At 34.4% G+C, this 8,044-nt stretch overlaps 1 long non-coding RNA gene across 2 annotated transcripts in view; it reads right to left on the bottom strand.

Moving 5' to 3' along the window:
- Nucleotides 1–1,030: 1,030 nt before the first annotated feature.
- Nucleotides 1,031–8,044, bottom strand: part of LOC130355601 (uncharacterized) — a 40,708-nt gene continuing 33,694 nt past the window's right edge. For both annotated transcript variants that reach the window (XR_008888592.1, XR_008888593.1), the window contains exon 3: nt 1,031–1,112. This is a non-coding gene — a long non-coding RNA (uncharacterized LOC130355601). The remainder of the gene's footprint in view (nt 1,113–8,044) is intronic.

The raw sequence follows: 8,044 nt of genomic DNA, 5'->3' as shown, positions 1-8,044 counted from the left end.
TATGCCTCTCGGTATTGTTCAAAAACGACAATGTATGGTTATGGTATTGTCAGTGGTTTAATTGTGGTTATTTTTTTTTTAATTCTCTTTTTTTTTATATGTTTTTAAGGGTGTTCTGTTTAGTTAGTTTACTAACTATTATTTGTTCTTTTTTTATCCCATGAGAGAGCTTTCACAAGCGATCTACTGATCACCCATATACTACATTGCACTAGTATTACAGTGCAGTGTATTATGGCTGCAAACATTATGTTGACAGCCAATGTTTATTTATGGCGAATGTGATGGGAGGGTTATTTTTTATATTTTTTGGGTTATTTTTAAAATCTTTTTCTCTTTTTTATATATGTACATGTGTTTTTTGTAGGGGATGGGTGGGGCTTAATTATTTTATAACTTGTTTATTTTTAACTTTTTTTTAGATAGGATCCATGCAGAACACATTGCCACCTATGTGGACGGCAATGCATCTGCGGAATCTCCGGCAATAGTTATTCCGGCAGAAAATTCCTAAGTTTGAACCTAGCCTTTAATTTTTTTTATAAAGGGGACTTTTAACAGCAATCTTCAGATCGCTTTTATAATACACTGCACTAGTATTAAAGTGCAGTGTATTATGCCCTTCAGCATTATGATAAAAGGCTATGTGTTCATTTAGCTATAGTCTTTGGCTATAATTATATGTTTGAAGCAAAAAAATATTGACTTTTCTTTACTTAGTACAGTTAAGTCCAAAAACTGCGGTCAGTCAGCCCACAGTCTAAAGTAAACTTGTAAACTCTGCAGTCAGTTGAGTCGTTTCTATTAAATATTGAAAAAGAGGATTCCTACAAATAAAAGACAGAGAATAAGGATCATAAATGTTCCTAATCTCTGTACCTGAGATATGCTTGTGTTATATAAGAAGCTGTCCATAAACAATATACTTATTAACAACACATACATCTTCATGTATAAGGGAGAGACTATAACATCTCTGCAGGTCTAGATTTTACATCTAGCCTGATTGTTATCAGTAATTAATATAAATATTAATTACCTGTCTCGTGGTTCCTTTCTTGCAGCTGACGAGGGTATATGTCACGTTCACCTTCTCACCGGGCATCAGTCACCTGTAAAAACACACAGGTATGATAACATGTTCCTTGATACATGCTACAGACGCTTATATATATATAACACTCTAAGGCCAGAACTACTTATCTCAGGAATTTTGAAACCACATAAGAAAAAGGAACAAAAAAAACAGATGAAACACATTGGGATCTAGAGCTTTTAATATTTTTTTACTTAAAATATGTTGTATATTTTAATTTTTTTTCTTAAATATTTTAGCTACAATTTTTATATTATAAACAACAGTTAATCATGTAATGGGAATGTATGCCTTTTAATTTTGAAAGGGGGGGATTGAATTATATTATAAAATGTTTTATGCCTCCCAACATTATGCTGACAATAGTTTTTTATTATTTTATCGATCATTTCTTTTCTTTGTACTTTTCAAACTAATCCTGTAAGAGGGCATTTACCAGCGATCTTCAGATCGCTCATATAATAAACTGCACTGGTATTGTAGTGCAGTATAATATGCCTTTCAGCCTTGTGCTGACAGCCAATGTTTAGTTATGGCTAATGTGAGGGAAGTTTTGGATTATTTATTTTTTATATTGTTTTTGGTAATTTTTTCTGAACAATGTGAAAATTTGCACACATGTTCGTGATCACTTCCTGTACCACTATTGATCACCAGATTTGGCAGCCATATTGGATTGCGAAATATTCTGCAAACATAGTTTTCTCTAAAAGAACTGGTGAGAACCGTGCAAAAATTAGCACACATGTTTGTCATCACTGTCTGTACCACAATTGATCACAGATTTGGCGGCCATGTTTGATTAAGCAATATTCTGCATGCATAGTTGTCTCTGAAATTACTGGTCAGAACACTGTGAAAATTAGCACACATGTTCGTGATCCCTTTCTCTACCACATTTACATGGTTTGGCCTCCATTTTGGATTGCGCAATATTTAGCAAGCATACTTTACTCTTTAATAACTGGTCAGCACAATGTGAAAATTAGCACACATGTCCACGATCACCATCACCATCAGGGGTCATAGCAATCGTGTATTATAACCCAGCAGTGCAGCTTGGCCACCTGTATCGCTGCTTGCAGCTATATTTTATTTATGAAATATTTTTTTATTATTAAGGTTTTTGTTTTTCATATCATTTCTGCCTTTCTAATTTTGTCTTTCCCGTAAGAGAGCGACCTTTCACCACTGATCTGAACATTTCTATGAAACACTGCACTACTATTGTAGTGCAGGGTATTATGCCTCTCAGCATTATGCTAACAAGCAGTGTATGGTTATGGCTATCATTAGGAGTATTTTATGTGGTAATACAGTTTTTTGGACATTTTTATATATTTTGTTCTGCTTTCTTAATTTTGTATATGATTCAAAAATGTTTTAAAGGATGTTTTTGGGGAAGTTGAGTTTTAGTTTTTTTAAATTATTTTATTAACCTTGTTTTTTTTCTTACTAGTTTTAACTATTCCTATTAAGGGACTGAAAGCTGCCATCTTTCGATAGCTTATATATTAATAGACTGCAGTAGTATGGCAGTGTCTTATGCCTCTCGGTATTGTTCAAAAACGACAATGTATGGTTATCGTATTGTCAGTGGTTTAATTGTGGTTATTTTTTTTTTAATTCTCTTTTTTTAATATGTTTTTAAGGGTGTTCTGTTTAATTAGTTTATTAACTATAATTTGTTCTTTTTTATCCCATGAGAGAGCTTTCACAAGCGATCTACTGATCACCCATATACTACATTGCACTAGTATTACAGTGCAGTGTATTATGGCTGCAAACATTATGTTGACAGCCAATGTTTATTTATGGCGAATGTGAGGGGAGGGTTGGGTTATTTTTTATATTTTTTGGGTTATTTTTAAAATCTTTTTCTCTTTTTTATATATGTACATGTGTTTTTTGTAGGGGATGGGTGGGGCTTAATTATTTTATAACTTGTTTATTTTTAACTTTTTTTTAGATAGGATCCATGCAGAACACATTGCCACCTATGTGGACGGCAATGCATCTGCGGAATCTCCGGCAATAGTTATTCCGGCTGAAAATTCCTAAGTTTGAACCTAGCCTTTAATTTTTTTATAAAGGGGACTTTTAACAGCAATCTTCAGATCGCTTTTATAATACACTGCACTAGTATTAAAGTGCAGTGTATTATGCCCTTCAGCATTATGTTAAAAGGCTATGTGTTATTTTGGCTATAGTCTTTGGCTATAATTATATGTTTGAAGCAAAAAAAATATTGACTTTTCTTTACTTAGTACAGTTAAGTCCAAAAACTGCGGTCAGTCAGCCCACAGTCTAAAGTAAACTTGTAAACTCTGCAGTCAGTTGAGTCGTTTCTATTAAATATTGAAAAAGGGGATTCCTACAAATAAAAGACAGAGAATAAGGATCATAAATGTTCCTAATCTATGTACCTGAGATATGCTTGTGTTATATAAGAAGCTGTCCATAAACGATATACTTATTAACAACACATACATCTTCATGTATAAGGGAGAGACTATAACATCTCTGCAGGTCTAGATTTTACATCTAGCCTGATTGTTATCAGTAATTAATATAAATATTAATTACCTGTCTCGTGGTTCCTTTCTTGCAGCTGACGAGGGTATATGTCACGTTCACGTTCTCACCGGGCATCAGTCACCTGTAAAAACACACAGGTATGATAACATGTTCCTTGATACATGCTACAGACGCTAATATATATAACACTCTAAGGCCAGAACTACTTATCTCAGGAATTTTTAAACCGCATAAGAAAAAGGAACAAAAAAAAACAGATGAAACACATTGGGATCTAGAGTTTTAAATTATTTTTTACTTAAAATATGTTGTATATTTAAATTTTTTTTCTTAAATATTTTAGCTACAATTTTTATATTATAAACAACAGTTAATCATGTAATGGGAATGTATGCCTTTTAATTTTGAAAGGGGGGGGGATTGAATTATATTATTAAATGTTTTATGCCTCCCAACTTTATGCTGACAATAGTTTTTTATTATTTTATCGATTATTTATTTTCTTTGTACTTTTCAAACTAATCCTGTAAGAAGGCATTTACCAGCGATCTTCAGATCGCTCATATAATAAACTGCACTGGAATTGTAGTGCAGTATATTATGCCTTTCAGCCTTGTGCTGACAGCCAATGTTTAGTTATGGCTAATGTGAGGGAGGTTTTGGATTATTTATTTTTTATATTGTCTTTGGTAATTTTTTCTGAACAATGTGAAAATTTGCACACATGTTCGTGATCACTTCCTGTACCACTATTGATTACCAGATTTGGCGGCCACATTGGATTGCGCAATATTCTGCAAACATAGTTTTCTCTAAAATTGTAGGTCAGAACAATATGAAAATAAGCACACATGCTCGTGATCACTTTCTGTACCACTATTGATCACCAGATTTGGCAGCCATATTGGATTGCGCAATATTCTGCAAACATAGTTTTCTCTAAAAGAACTGGTGAGAACCGTGCAAAAATTAGCACACATGTTTCTCATCACTGTCTGTACCACAATTGATCACAGATTTGGCGGCCATGTTTGATTAAGCAATATTCTGCATGCATAGTTGTCTCTGAAATTACTGGTCAGAACACTGTGAAAATTAGCACACATGTTCGTGATCCCTTTTTCTACCACATTTACATGGTTTGGCCTCCATTTTGGATTGCGCAATATTTTGCAAGCATACTTTACTCTTAAATAACTGGTCAGCACAATGTGAAAATTAGCACACATGTCCACAATCACCATCACCATCAGGGGTCATAGCAATCGTGTATTATAACCCAGCAGTGCAGCTTGGCCACCTGTATCGCTGCTTGCAGCTATATTTTATTTATTAAATATTTTGTTATTATTAAGGTTTTTGTTTTTCATATCATTTCTGCCTTTCTAATTTTGTCTTTCCCGTAATAGAGCGACCTTTCACCACTGATCTGAACGTTTCTATGAAACACTGCACTACTATTGTAGTGCAGGGTATTATGCCTCTCAGCATTATGCTAACAAGCAGTGTATGGTTATGGCTATCATTAGGAGTATTTTATGTGGTAATACAGTTTTTTGGACATTTTTATATATTTTGTTCTGCTTTCCTAATTTTCTATATGATACAAAAATGTTTTAAAGGATGTTTTTGGGGAAGTTGAGTTTTAGTTTTTTTAAATTATTTTATTAACCTTGTTTTTTTTCTTACTAGTTTTAACTATTCCTATTAAGGGACTGAAAGCTGCCATCTTTCGATAGCTTATATATTAATAGACTGCAGTAGTATGGCAGTGTCTTATGCCTCTCGGTATTGTTCAAAAAAGACAATGTATGGTTATGGTATTGTCAGTGGTTTAATTGTGGTTATTTTTTTTTTTAATTCTCTTTTTTTTATATGTTTTTAAGGGTGTTCTGTTTAATTAGTTTATTAACTATTATTTGTTCTTTTTTATCCCATGAGACAGCTTTTACAAGCGATCTACTGATCACCCATATAATACATTGCACTAGTATTACAGTGCAGTGTATTATGGCTGCAAACATTATGTTGACAGCCAATGTTTATTTATGGCGAATGTGAGGGGAGGGTTGGGTTATTTTTTATATTTTTTGGGTTATTTTTAAAATCTTTTTCTTTTTTTTATATATGTACATGTGTTTTTTGTAGGGGATGGGTGGGGCTTAATTATTTTATAACTTGTTTATTTTTAACTTTTTTTTAGAAAGGATCCATGCAGAACACATTGCCACCTATGTGGACGGCAATGCATCTGCGGAATCTCCGGCAATAGTTATTCCGGCTGAAAATTCCTAAGTTTGAACCTAGCCTTTAATTTTTTATTATAAAGGGGATATTTAACAGCAATCTTCAGATCGCTTTTATAATACACTGCCTTAGTATTAAAGTGCAGTGTATTATGCCCTTCAGCATTATGATAAAAGGCTATGTGTTATTTTGGCTATAGTCTTTGGCTATAATTATATGCTTGAAGCAAAAAAAAATTGACTTTTCTTTACTTAGTACAGTTAAGTCCAAAAACTGCGGTCAGTCAGCCCACAGTCTAATGTAAACTTGTAAACTCTGCAGTCAGTTGATTCGTTTCTATTAAATATTGAAAAAGGGGATTCCTACAAATAAAAGACAGAGAATAAGGATCATAAATGTTCCTAATCTCTGTACCTGAGATATGCTTGTGTTATATAAGAAGCTGTCCATAAACGATATACTTATTAACAACACATACATCTTCATGTATAAGGGAGAGACTATAACATCTCTGCAGGTCTAGATTTTACATCTAGCCTGATTGTTATCAGTAATTAATATAAATATTAATTACCTGTCTCGTGGTTCCTTTCTTGCAGCTGATGAGGGTATATGCCACGTTCACCTTCTCACCGGGCATCAGTCACCTGTAAAAAGACACAGGTATGATAACATGTTCCTTGATACATGCTACAGACATTAATATATATAACACTCTAAGGCCAGAACTACTTATCTCAGGAATTTTGAAACCACGTAAGAAAAAGGAACAAAAAAAAAAACACATGAAACACATTGGGATCTAGAGCTTTTTTTTGTTTGTTTACTTAAAATATATTGTATATTTTAATTTTCTTTCTTAAGTATTTTATCTACAATTTTTATATTATATACAACAGTTAATCATGTAATGGGAATGTATGCCTTTTAATTTTGAAAGGGGGGGGTTGAATTATATTATTAACCCCTTAAGGACACATGACGTACTGGAACGTCATGTGTCCACTCCCGATCTATAACGCGGGGCCACGGCGTGGCCCCGCGTCATAGCGGTTCGGGCCCGGCCTCTAACAACGGCCGGGACCCGTGGCTAATAGCGCGCGGCATTGATCGCTGTGCCGCGCGCTATTAACCCTTTAGACGCGGCGTTCAAAGTTGAACGCCGCGTCTAAAGTGAAACCGAAAGCATGCCGGCTAGCTCAGTGGGCTGTTCGGGATAGCCGCGGTGAAATCGCGGCATCCCGAACAGCTGACAGGACAGCGGGAGGGCCCCTACCTGCCTCCTCGCTGTCCGATCGCCGAATGACTGCTCAGTGCCTGAGATCCAGGCATGAGCAGTCATGCGGCAGAATCATCGATCACTGGTTTCTTATGAGAAACCAGTGATCAATGTAAAAGATCAGTGTGTGCAGTGTTATAGGTCCCTATGGGACCTATAACACTGCAAAAAAAAGTGCAAAAAAAAAGTGAATAAACATCATTTAACCCCTTCCCTATTAAAAGTTTGAATCACCCCCCTTTTCCCATAAAAGAAAAAACACAGTGTAAATAAAAATAAAAATAAACATAAATGGTATCGCCGCGTGCGGAAATGTCCGAATTATAAAAATATATCGTTAATTAAACCGCATGGTCAATGGCGTGCGCGCAAAAAAATTCCAAAGTCCAAAATAGTGCATTTTTGGTCACTTTTTATATCATGAAAAAATGAATAAAAAGCGATCAATAAGTCCTATCAATGCAAAAATGATACCGTTAAAACTTCAGATCACGGCGCAAAAAATGAGCCCTCATACCGCCCCATACACGGAAAAATAAAAAAGTTATAGGGGTCAGAAGATGACAATTTTAAACGTATAAATTTTTCTGCATGAAGTTATGATTTTTTCCAGAAATGCGACAAATTCAAACCTGTATAAGTAGGGTATCATTTTAATCATATGGACCTACAGAATAAAGGTAAGGTGTCATTTTTACAGAAAAATGTACTACGTAGAAACGGAAGCCCCCAAAAGTTACAAAATGACGTTTTTTTTTTCAATTTTGTCTCACAATGATTTTTTTTCCCGTTTCACCGTAGATTTTTGGGCACAATGACTGACGTCATTACAAAGTAGAATTGGTGGTGCAAAAAATAAGCCATCATATGGATTTTTAGGTGCA

The sequence above is a fragment of the Hyla sarda genome, chromosome 2 (assembly GCF_029499605.1).
Source record: "Hyla sarda isolate aHylSar1 chromosome 2, aHylSar1.hap1, whole genome shotgun sequence".
In the NCBI taxonomy this organism is placed as follows: Eukaryota; Metazoa; Chordata; class Amphibia; order Anura; family Hylidae; genus Hyla; species Hyla sarda.
This window is presented reverse-complemented; position numbering and strand designations above follow the sequence as displayed.